This window comes from Babylonia areolata, chromosome 3, assembly GCF_041734735.1.
Source record: "Babylonia areolata isolate BAREFJ2019XMU chromosome 3, ASM4173473v1, whole genome shotgun sequence".
Classification (NCBI taxonomy): Eukaryota; Metazoa; Mollusca; class Gastropoda; order Neogastropoda; family Buccinidae; genus Babylonia; species Babylonia areolata.
The window spans coordinates 36,274,774-36,287,273 of NC_134878.1; positions in this window are offsets into that span (position 1 = coordinate 36,274,774).

Sequence of the window (12,500 nt, forward strand, 5' to 3'; positions counted from 1 at the left end):
AGCCGAGTTTTCTTTTAAGCGAGTTGCATATATCCGAGTTATACTGTACATGCATACATACATACATATATATATATATATTATAAATATATATATATATATATGTATATATATATATATACCACTACTGCTACAAGCAATACACCATTTCTGGCTGCCTTCCAGACAAGGATGGCCTTCCTTCTGTTTGAAATATATTTAAGAAGCTGTCTCTTTCACTTCAAAATCAAAATGGGTTGGGAGAGGTGTTGGGGATGTAAATTTATAATCAAATCTTTTCAGTATCGTTCACTTTGAGAATTTGAATCATATATATATTTATTAGGAATTAATTACATATGTACTTATTTAATTTTTTTCATATGTTTACTTATTCAAATTCTGTTCATGAGTTTACCTGTTTCTAAACAAGAGTGCACCGTTTGTGGATGCGGCTTTTTAAATATGATCAGAAATGTTGGGTTGAAAGACTTTTCACCTGTCAGGTTCACACAAAAGCGTTGTCCTCAGTGGTGATATTGACTGTCCCTGTCTTCTGACCAACAGCAGCCGGAATCCTTTCATTTTAAAACTCTAAGCGTTGTGGTTTTGTCGACATAATGATGTTGGCTGGCTTATCCAAAGGAACGGCAGTATGATTTGCCACCTTTATTGGTCTTCGTAGAGTGTTGAAGAATGAGAGTGGATGTAGATGTGTCTGAAGCACAGAGTGCAATCACTAGTAATTAAGTTGTTTTTTTTTTTTGGCAGTTTGCTTCTCTGTCATGTCATCAGTCAATGTTATGATGCTTTGAAAATATGTTTTCTGAGTTTTTAATTTAGTATTACTTGGTGAAATTTTTGGTAATTTGCGTCTCTGTTATATGCCATCAGTCAACTTAGAAAACCCTTTTTTTTTTCTAAGTTCAAGTTTTTCTTTTTCCTGTTCATTTATTTTCTTAAGTAGTAATCTTAGTTGTGTCTGTCAGTGAAAGGCGAGGTCAAACATAGTGATTTTTTTATGATATACATGTCCTTGTGCCAGTGGAAATGTATGATATTGCCATTGAACCAGTCCAATTATTTTGAAAAGATAACACTTTCCAAGAAATACAGCTCTATCTTTTTCTGTCTTCCTTCCTTCTTTCTCTCTCTCTGTGTCACTCTCTGTCTCTCTCTCTCTGTCCCATGCACGTACCTGTTTGCTTGCGATTGTACAGTTTTCGAGAAATTATTTTGAAACTGCTTTATAAACATGAGACTTGCATCTGGAGCATATTTTATTGCACACACACACACACACACAGAGTAAAATCACTCATGTATACTAATAGACACAACGGAACACATGTTCAAAGCAAAGTGTCTTCACACACGAATTCATGCATGCAAGTAAACAAATGTCTGTAGAATTAAGCACAGTAAAAAAGATTTGAAGTGAAATCAAAATGAATTCAAATCAGCCACACCTCGAGTTGAACAGATGTGATAAGGCATAATTATGTTCTTACATTTTCAGTTACTCAAGGAGACGTCACTGTGTTTGGACAAATCCATATAAGCTACACCACATCCGTAAGACAGATGCCTGACCAGCAGCATAACCTAACACGACTGGTCAGGTCTTGAGTGCATGCATGTATATGTTTGTGTACCTATCAGAGTGGATTTATTCTACAGAATTTCGCCAGAGGACTAGGTTATTTTTTTTGGTGCGCCAGGCGCTGTCTCATCCAAATGACTGCCAGACGCTCAGTTTGATTCTACAGTCCCCCCGAAAACGGGGTATGGCAGCCTACAAGGCGTGGTAAAAACGGTCATACACGTAAAAGCCTACTTGTGTACATACTAGTGAACGTGGTAGTTGCAGCCCTCGAAGGAAGAAGAAGATTCTACAGTCAAACTTAGGAGAAAGCGGGACTCGAACCCGGACCCTCACGGACTCTGTATTGGCAGGTGGGTGTCTTAACCATTCTGCCACCTCCCTCCTCCTACAGAACATCAAGGAACTCGGTCAGAGATTCTCGTCTTTCACACGCCCAAGGAAAGTTCTTAATGCTCACGCGGAAAAAAAAGAACAGGCCGGTCAGATTTCCCCGCGGTGCTCTGATGTCGAACGGTTATTGTCTGCCCTTGTCTTTCTGTCTGCTCTGTAAAGTTTTCTTTCTCCTTCTCTTTGGCGGGTGCCTTTTATGTCTGTGTATTTGACCCCATTTTCTCTTGACTCTGTGTGTGTGTGTGTGTGTGTGTCCTCTCTGTTTTTCCGTCTTATCTGTGTCACCAACATACTCTTTAACGGCACATGCATGTCTGTTTCACATGATCTGACAAAAAAAAAAAAAAAAAAAAGCTGTAATGATAATCTTTAAAGATGTATTTTGGATACATTTCCACCCCCTCCCGCCTTTCTAAACATTTTCCCCATCAAAGATCAAGTTTAATGCGCATGAGTAATGTTGAATCGTTTTACTATGAGCCCCCGGAAAAGAAATTGTGTAGCAGATTCATTGACAAGTCGATGTTGGCTACCCATCGAGAAGAAGAAGGATCAGAAGAACATAAAACGTTCAGGTCTAGCAAACTTGGTTTTTGTATGAAAATTAAGATCATATGGGAACCACGCGGCTAGTTTTTTCATCATGATTGAACCCCGCACTAAGGAGGGTAACTCCACCTGCATCATTGACACCATCGCTCATCTCAAATACAGACAATTAGACTGGGACAACCGATTTGGTATTTCATGTGTCTCAGTGTGAAACAGTGAACTTTGTATATTGCTGATTGTCGCTGTTTGTCTTTGGTGTTTTTTGTTTCCTTTTAAAATTATAATTTATTTATTTATTAGTTCAACAGGTCTCATTGTGTTTTACTCCACAAAAAAAAAAAAAAAAAAAAAAAGAGAGAGAGAGAGAGAGGAAAACAACAACACGTAACTGCTGCTACTTCGTAAGCTGAAGTTGTCATTAATTGCACTCGTAATTATTTGTTTATATGTGATTCATTTATTAGGTAACTTCATTGCTTGCTTTCTGTTAAATTTTATTTGAATGTCAGTAACAACCGACATGATCTGATTCTGCCCTTGCACAGAAACGTACTTCAGAAAAAAAAATGTGGGCAATGTAGTTGTTTTTTTCTTTTTTTTTCTTTGTGTGTGTGTTCGTGTGTGTGTGTGTGTGTGTGTGTGTGTGTGTGTGCGTGTGTGTGTGTGTGTATGTGAGAGAGAGAGAGATCTGATTAAAAGGAGAAACGAGAGGGTAAACTGAATTAACAAATTTTGAAAAAAAATCCTTCTTAAAAATAAAATAATAAGGGAGAGAGAGAGAAAGAAAGTAAGAAACGATCAAAAGCAGCAGCAACAACAACAACAGCAACAACAAAATTTTAATGGTTGTAAAACTGGGTAATGGGTTGGGAGGAGTGAGAGGAGAGAGGATGGGAAAAGAAGAACACCCCCCCCCCCCCCCCGAGACACCCCACCCCCACCCCCCCAAAAAAAACCCACAAAAAATACAACAGAAGAGTTGGAAAGAATGTTCCACAAGAAATGGGGATAAAACAGGAGAGAGAGAGAGAGAGAGCAAGTGGTGAAGATTGGAGACAAAATTTAAAAAAAAAAAAGAAGAAGAAATATCAGAACGTGGAAATATAGAGAGAGAATGAGAGAAAGAGAGAGGGGGAGAAACAAGCAAACAAAAACAACATCCAAACAAAGGTAATTCACCTTCCCTGCACTGGGAGTCGGTGATTATGTTCTTATCATTCCATGGCCACACTCCGCGATTGGTGTCTGCATGCAGCTCCCCGCCAAGTTGTTTAAGTCTCGTGAGAAAACGACACTTTCTCTTCAGTTTTTTTGTTTGTTTGTTTGTTTTTTTGTGTTTTTTTTGTTTTTTGTTATAATTATTTTTTTCAAATACCTTCCTTATCGCTATATGGCAGCAGTTCGAAAACAAATTTCAGAACGCGTTCCTTATTATTTCTTCAGTTCTTTCAACCTTTTTTGTTTTTATTCTTTTTGTTCCTTTTTTTCCCCATCTTTTCCTTCTTCCTCGGTTTATAGTCTTTGTTTTTGTTTGTTGTTTTTAGGTGTGGGTTTTTTAGTCTTCGTTTTTGCTTTCCTCCCATCTAATTTTGCTACATTGTGGTAAATGTGCCTGCTGTTTCAAACCCCAATTCACTTTTCTTTGTCTTTTGGGTTTTTTTTTAACTAAAGTTGCTTCCCTTGAAAGTTCACAATCCAAATTGCAAATTTTCATGAATGTTCAGAAGTAGCACGAATTTACCGAATTCGCTTCGCCAGATTGACAGTTCACATGACGGGTGCAACAGCCTAGTGGTTATTAAAGCGTTTTGACTTTCAGTCTCAGGGGTCCGGGTTTGAATCCCGGCTGTGACAACGCCAGGTGCCTGTAAAGGGTGGGGATTTTTCCGATCTCCTAGGTCAACATATGTGCAGACCTGCTAGTGCCTGAACCCCCCCTTCGTGTGTGTACGCAAGCAGAAGATCAAATACAGACGTTAAAGATCCTGTAATCCATGTCAGCGTTCGGTGGGTTATGGAAACAAGAACATTCCCGGCATGCTACCCCCATTCCCCATTCCCCCGAAAACAGAGAATGGCTGCTTACATGGCAGGGTTAAAACGGTCGTACACGCAAAGGCCCACTCGTGCATAGGAGTGAACGTGGGGGGTCGCTGCCCACAAACAAACAAAAAAAAAGAACAAGACAATTCACAAGAGCGAAAAACTTGCTCCTCTTCCACTTCCATCTCTCTTCTCGCCTTCATGAAAGAGGGACACGATCCAGCCTCATATGCATCCAATGACAACAGACCCAAAGCTGAGCTCAGAACACCACCCTCTCACCTCCATTTAACAAACATAATCTTCTTCAAAACAATACTTGGGGTCAAAAGACTGACCAAACATCGCGCAAAACATGTTCATAATGAAATCATCACCACCGCGTTAAACTTTCAACATCCGACACAGCACCATCCACTATTATGATAATCAGATCTTCTTCTTCTTCGTTCGTGGGCTGCAACTCACACGTTCACTCGTATGTACACGAGTGGGTTTTTACGTGTAGGCAGCCATACTCCATTTTCGGGGGTACGTATGCTGGGTATGTTCTTGTTTCCATAACCCACCGAACACTGACATGGATTACAGGATCTTTCATGTGCGTATTTGATCTGCTTGCGTATACACAAGAAGGGGGTTCAGGCACAAGAAGGTCTGCACATATGTTGACGTGGGAGATGGGAAAAATGTCCACCCTTTACCCACCAGGCGCCGTTACCGTGATTCGAACCCGTTACCCTCAGATTGAAAGTCCAGCGCTTTAACCACTCGGCTATTGCGCCTGTCATGACCATATCAAAAAGAAAATTTCCACAAAGTGATAGATCTTGTTAATCAGTTATCAAAACCAGGTCAACACAGAGTAAATGTATACTATGTATATCATTCTGTATTATCATTCATCGCTGCATGATGAGAAGAAGCACCTCTGACACTTCCCTGCTCCACACCTCTTCTTCCACATTAATTTTCGAGGCGGAAGACGTACAGCTCTGCATTTTCACTTTCCTCTGTTTTGTTTGGTGTGATTTGCCTTGCTGGTTTATTCACGATTTGAAACAATACATGACAGGCGCAATAGCCGAGTGGTTAAAGCGTTGGACTGTCAATCTGAGGGTCCCGGGTTCGAATCACGGTGACGGCGCCTGGTGGGTAAAGGGTGGAGATTTTTACGATCTCCCAGGTCAACATATGTGCAGACCTGCTAGTGCCTGAACCCCCTTCGTGTGTATATGCAAGCAGAAGATCAAATACGCACGTTAAAGATCCTGTAATCCATGTCAGCGTTCGGTGGGTTATGGAAACAAGAACATACCCAGCATGCACACCCCCGAAAACGGAGTATGGCTGCCTACATGGCGGGGTAAAAACGGTCATACACGTAAAAGCCCACTCGTGTGCATACGAGTGAACGCAGAAGAAGAAGAAACAACACACGTAGGCACACACTGTCATATTTACGATCGAATGCACGTGAAAATGAGAGAGAGAAGGAGAGAGATTCAGATTCAGATGGTTTATTCGCTAAGTCCATAGCCCCATATGAACAAGGGGCGATAACAATAATTTTCGTTTATGTCTGCAGAACTAGGGCAGTCAACTATGACATATCATATCTCTTAGATGAAAAGCGTTACATAAATATAATGCCAAGTTATGTATAACTCTGTCATCCGTAGATGCCATCAGCATATTAAATCGAAACAAACATGGGCATACATGTAAAAATATTTCTTTGGGATAACATTTTTATCGAAGATCACACAAAACGGGACATTTCAAAACGGCAAAATGTACTTAATCTTCAATGGATTCTGTACATAATGGACATACAAGGTCAGAACTGTGTTTACATTTTTTATAACGATGTGTGTGTGTGTGTGTGTGTGTGTGTGAGTGAACACTGAACACTGAAATGTTTAATGTCATTAGCTGTAAAGCTCTAGTGACATACTAAGTACAAATCAGAACAAAAGTGGTGCAAAACATAAAATGGAACAGAAAGGAAAAACATAATTGAAGCAGAATAAACTACTAAGGGATAAGCAACACTTTAGTACTTAGTCATTAGCTCAAGTTAAAAAGTCCATGTGGCAGGGAGGTACTCTGCCTTTTTTCCCCAGTCGTTTGTCTCCAAGGTTTGGGCAGTACACTTCCGGAAACAAAGTATATATAATCCACATTTTAATTATTCAAGCATGTGACATCGACATACATCACGTCAGTACGAACAATAACAAAGTACATAGAGAGAGAGAGAGAGAGAGAGAGAGAGAGAGTACCATAGACCCATAAGACAGCCTATATTTCCACGCACAACCATTGCACGAATTCTCACACAGATCACAGCGGACGGAATAGCATCTGACAAGCAGTGTCTCCAGGCCTATGATGCCCTACCATGTCTCTGTCATGTTCCGACAAATGCCCGTTCCATCTTTTTTGCACGCCGAGAGCGGCAAGTTGTGTGTGTGTGACCAGAGGCACTAAACTTAGCCTCCTTCTACACTCTCTGGTGTGACCCCGAATGTGCGTCATTGTCTGTCATACATTCCCACTGGGTTTATTACTGTCTGTGTCGCTTCCGCGGGCACCTGTCTCTCTGTCCCTGTGTGTGTGTGTGTGCGTGTGTGTGCGTGTGTATGTGTGTGTGTGTCATTGTGTGTGTGTGCGTGTGTGTGTGTGTGTGTGTGTGTGTGTGTCTGTCTGTCTGTCTGCACGCGCGTACGTGTGTGTGTGTGTGTGTGTGTGTGTGTGCGTGTGTGTGTGTGTGTGTGTGTGTGTGTCTGCACGCGCGTACGTGTGTGTGTGTGTGTGTGTGTGTGTGTGTGTGACTCAGTCTCTGTGTGTGTGTGTGTGTGTGTGTGTGTGTGTGTCTTTGTGACAACGGAATTTCTCAGTGAGCTACAGACGGGCCGCTCTCCCTTTTATTTCATTTTCTCTGCCCGCGATTGTCTTGGTTTTCCTATCAACGTGGACTTTCCGACAGAACTTCGTCAGGGTTTGTTTCCGTTACTGACGCGCGCTATGTGCATCAGTGCTGCACACGCCGGCAGCCTCCGTCGGCGATTAGTGGGGTGGTGGGGTTGGGGTTGGGGTGGGGGGATACTGGTGAGTGCAGTGTGTGATTCGATCCCTTGCGATCATCAGACTCTCTCGCAGGTTTCCACTAAGGGTGACTCGTTCATTACCACTGGACCGCCGCTCCGCGCGCTACTATGGCTAGACCTGACTCCACGCCGGGATTTATCGCCGCTGGACCACCCCCTGTAGTTGATACAGCATCCTGGGTTTAGAGGGTCGGCGCTGGACCTGACAGGCATTATGTAGGTCTACATGTATGTAGCCGCAGCGCCTCCCCCCCCCCCCCACTCCCCCTCCCCTCTTTCAATGGTGATTTTTTTTTTAACCGGCCGGGTGAATCTTTTCCACTCACTAAGTAGGTAAACAGCTGGCAAATCAGTATTTGACATACCTAAGCATTTATAGTTACACAATGCGGAGCAGCATCGTTGTCATTACAATTCCATTTACTCCGATAGGTTTTGATGGTTTTCTTTCTTACTTTTTGTTTTTTGTCTCGCCCTCTGCCCCTCCCCATCCCCCCCTCCACTCCCCTCCAATTATTTTCTCTTCAGTATCAGTCCCACACCCCATCTCTCTCTTTTTTCTATTCGTGCAATACAATTTTATTGGACTGATGTTTAACTGGAAAACTCTCTCTCTCTCACACACACACACACACACACACACTGACACACACACACACACACACACACACTGACACAGACACACGTGGGTGGTGTGTCCATCGAGATCGATGATGACCATCGTTGTCATCCAGCTGGGGGATGGGGGGAGGGTGGTGGTGGGGTGGGGGGGAGGATGCTCATGAATCTATCTGTGAATGTGCAGATGGCTGAATAGTCCAATCTGCGCACGAAATGTTCGCTGACAGTCGGGGCAGACAAAGACAGGCATATCATTGTCAGGGAGCTTGTTTGCCCGTGACTTTCTGGCCTGCCTCTTCTGAACAGCTGCAGCAGTCCTGTTGGCCTCGCACAACCTGGCGCCTTTGTGCACAGCAACGCGCCATTTGTCACGGTCCACTGCAGATTCCTCCCAGGAGTCAGGGTTGATATCAAATGCTTTAAGAGAGACTTTCAGAGTATCTCTGAAGCGCTTCTTCTGACCTCCGTGTGATCTCTTCCCTCGTTGCAGCTCGCCATAGAAGAGCCTTTTGGGCAGCCGATGGTCTGGCATGCGCGCCACGTGTCCAGCCCAGCGAAGCTGGGACTGCATCAGGATGGTGAAGATGCTGGGAAGGGTGGCTTTTGCGAGCACCTCTGTATCTGGGGTCCTGTCTTGCCACTTGATGTTCAGTAGCTTCCTGAGGCATGTTGTGTGGAAGTGGTTCAGCTTCTTGGCATGTCGTTGGTACACTGTCCAAGTTTCGCAGGCGTACAGTAGTGTGGGGAGAACTACTGCTCTGTAGACCTTTAGCTTGGTTTCAAGACTAATGCCTCTTCTGTTCCAGACATTTGCACTGAGTCTGCCAAAAGTTGCGCTTGCTCTTGCAATCCTGACGTTCACTTCATCGTCGATGGTCGCATTTCGTGACAGTGTGCTGCCAAGGTATGTGAACCGCTCCACCGCACTGAGTCTCTGACCGTTGACTGTGATGTTGGGCTCAACGTAGGGTTTCCCTGGGGCTGGCTGATGGAGAACTTCAGTTTTCCTCGTGCTGATGCTAAGGCCGAAGTTTCTGCTGGCAGTGGCAAACTTGTCGACACTGAGTTGCATGTCAGCTTCAGATCCAGCGTTGAGGGCACAATCATCAGCAAACAAAAAGTCTCTGATGATGTCTGTCATGACCTTCGTTTTTGCTTGAAGCCTTCTGAGGTTAAACAGCTTGCCATCTGTTCGGTACTTTACGCCGATTCCAACATCGCCATCTCTGAAGGCATCAGTAAGCATTGCAGAGAACATGAGGCTGAACAGCGTTGGAGCCAGGACGCAGCCTTGCTTGACACCATTTGTGACAGCAAAAGGAGCAGATGTTTCGCCATTGTCCTGGACTCGAGCCTGCATGCCTTCATGGAATTGGCTGACCAAGGAAATAAATTTCCGAGGGCATCCGTACTTGGCCATGATCTTCCACAGTCCCCCTCTACTCACGGTGTCGAAGGCCTTAGTGAGGTCGACATAGGTGGAGAACAGATCAGCATTTTGCTCCTGACATTTCTCTTGCAGCTGCCTTGCAGCAAACACCATGTCGGTGGTTCCGCGCTCTTTCCGGAATCCACATTGGCTCTCAGGCAAATGACCTTGGTCAAGGTGTGCTGTGAGGCGATTTAGTAGGATCCTGGCAAGTATCTTGCCTGCGATGGAGAGCAAGGAAATGCCCCGATGGTTATCACAGGCTTGCCGGTTCCCCTTTCGCTTGTACAAGTGAATGATAGATGCATCTTTGAAATCCTGGGGGATCGTCTCTTCTTTCCACATGAGTGAGTACAGCTGATGGAGCTTCTCAGTCAGCACAGTGCCTCCATCCTTGTAGACCTCTGTTCATGTCAGGTCAGGTCATTAGATCTGCTACTGGTAACCTGTAATCCAGTACAACCTGTTCAGGGTCGGGTTGCCGGCGACTAAACCGGCACTCCCACTGCTCCCTTCCGGGACTGGTGAGGCGGATGGCTAGACACCCTTATGGAGATCCATAAAAGGGCGTCGGCTCAGGAGAGCCACCGATGGCCATCTAGCTCCACTGTGCTGTGTGCATGCCACATGCAGTTGGCCCCTGGGGTGTGTCTACCCATGCATGCGAAGTCTGGATCCGGCAGAATCTGCGGAAGAAACCTATCGGTTCAACGGAGAGGAAGGCGGTTACAGCAACGCACTGTGGAGTGCAGAGAGCAAGATGAGACACCGAAAGGATATCTTGGTCACCCACTGCATCCGTGCAGACACACGTACACACACACACACACACACACACACACACTCACAAACGCACACACTGACACAGACACAGACACACACACACTGACACACACACACACACACACACACACACACACAGAGGTATCATATGATAAAAACTAAAGAGAAACAACAACAACACTCCATGTCTACTTTTTGGGGGTGGCCGGGCAGACAGTTTCCAGAGAAAACATTTCACAGATGGTGCCTAAATCGTTGCCAATTCAACAACCGTCAAACGACGTGGAATAAAGACTTTTTGGGCACCGCCCCAGTTTTTTTTTCGGAACAGGATTTTCTTCCTTTATCCTTTTCCTATTACCACATAAAGTGCTAAAGCAGAGGGGGTGAAAAGGGGGCGACTGCATGTAAAAAAACAAAACAAAACAAAACAAAAAAAACCAACAACATGGGAAAAGCGTGATGACATTCAGCCAGACAAACGTTCGGATTGTGTGTTTCACACCTCTGCTTTGTGTGTGTGTGTGTGTGTGTGTGTGTGTGTGTGTGCGTGCGTGCGTGCGTGCGTGCGTGCATGTGTACGTGCGTGCGTGCGTGCGTGCGTGTGTGTGTGTGTGTGCGTGTGTGAGAGAAGTGATACCTATGTACTCGTCTGAACTCTTGAGGCCACCACTATAGCACGCTTTGGACATAAGAGACGTGTTAATTTTGTTTTTCTTAGCAGACGGGTCTGGAACTGAGATAAGAGAGAGAGACAGAGACAGAGAGAGAATTTGGAATTTGGAATGGTTTATTCACACATTAGACCACAGCCCCAAGTGAAGGGGTTCACATGAACATAATACAACTCATGAAATAAGATAAGCAAACAATCATAGATTCTTATAGATAACAAAACATGAATTGCATTCATTTTACGAAGTGGCAATTTCTCTGAGTTTGAATGCCCATACACTGAAAACATGGAAAAAATTATGAACGTCACTGACATTACTAGACGACATAAAACAGAGAGAGAGAGAAGGGGGGGGGGGGGGGGGGGGGGGGGGGGTTACTTTATTTATCACAGTGGCATGAAAGGAGGGTGTAATCAAACATCTAAGAGGTACACGTATCAAAAGAAAAAAAAGATCAACAAGCTGTAATTTGTGTTTCTGATTTTGAATGCCGTAAACATGTTTACAGCTCAATGTTCAGTAATGTGTTCCTTGCAGAAAGGCATCAGCACTGAAAACCAGAACGGGCGAAGCTGCTTGTTTAACATACCTATTAACTGATTTCTGGGATCACATTATCATGAAGAGCTAAGTAGTATACATGGTGAATTTCATCAATTCGTGTCAGGTTCTTTTGTATTTGTATTTCTTTTAATCACAACAAATTTCTCTGTGTGAAATTCGGGCTGCTCTCCCCAGGGAGAGCGCGTCGCTTCACTACAGCGCCACCCGTTTTTTTGGTATGTTTTCCTGCGTGCAGTTTTTGTTTTGTTTTTCCAAACGAAGTGGATTTTTCTACAGAATTTTGCCAGCAACAACCCTTTTGTTGCCGTGGGTTCTTTTACGTGCGCTAAGTACATGCTGCACACAGGACCTCGGTTTATCGTCTCATCCGAATGACTAGCGTCCAGACCACCACTCAAGGTCTAATGGAGGGGGAGAAACTATCGGCGGCTGAGCCGTGATTCGAACCAGCGCGCTCATATTCTCTCGCTTCCTAGGCGAACGCGTTACCTCTAGGCCATCACTCCACTTTCGTAAAAGTCAAAGATGACAGTGTGTTGGCAATGATGATAACGATGCACTAACAGATCAGAAAATTCCAAATCCACATCACATCATACATTTTCCTGTATTCAAAGACAAATAAGCTGGTATACATTGTGTCACACGAATCTGCCCGCTAATAAACAACAACCAAAAAACAAACTGGTATATACTTTGTTTCATACGAATCTGCCCGCTAAAAAAACCAAACCAACCAAACT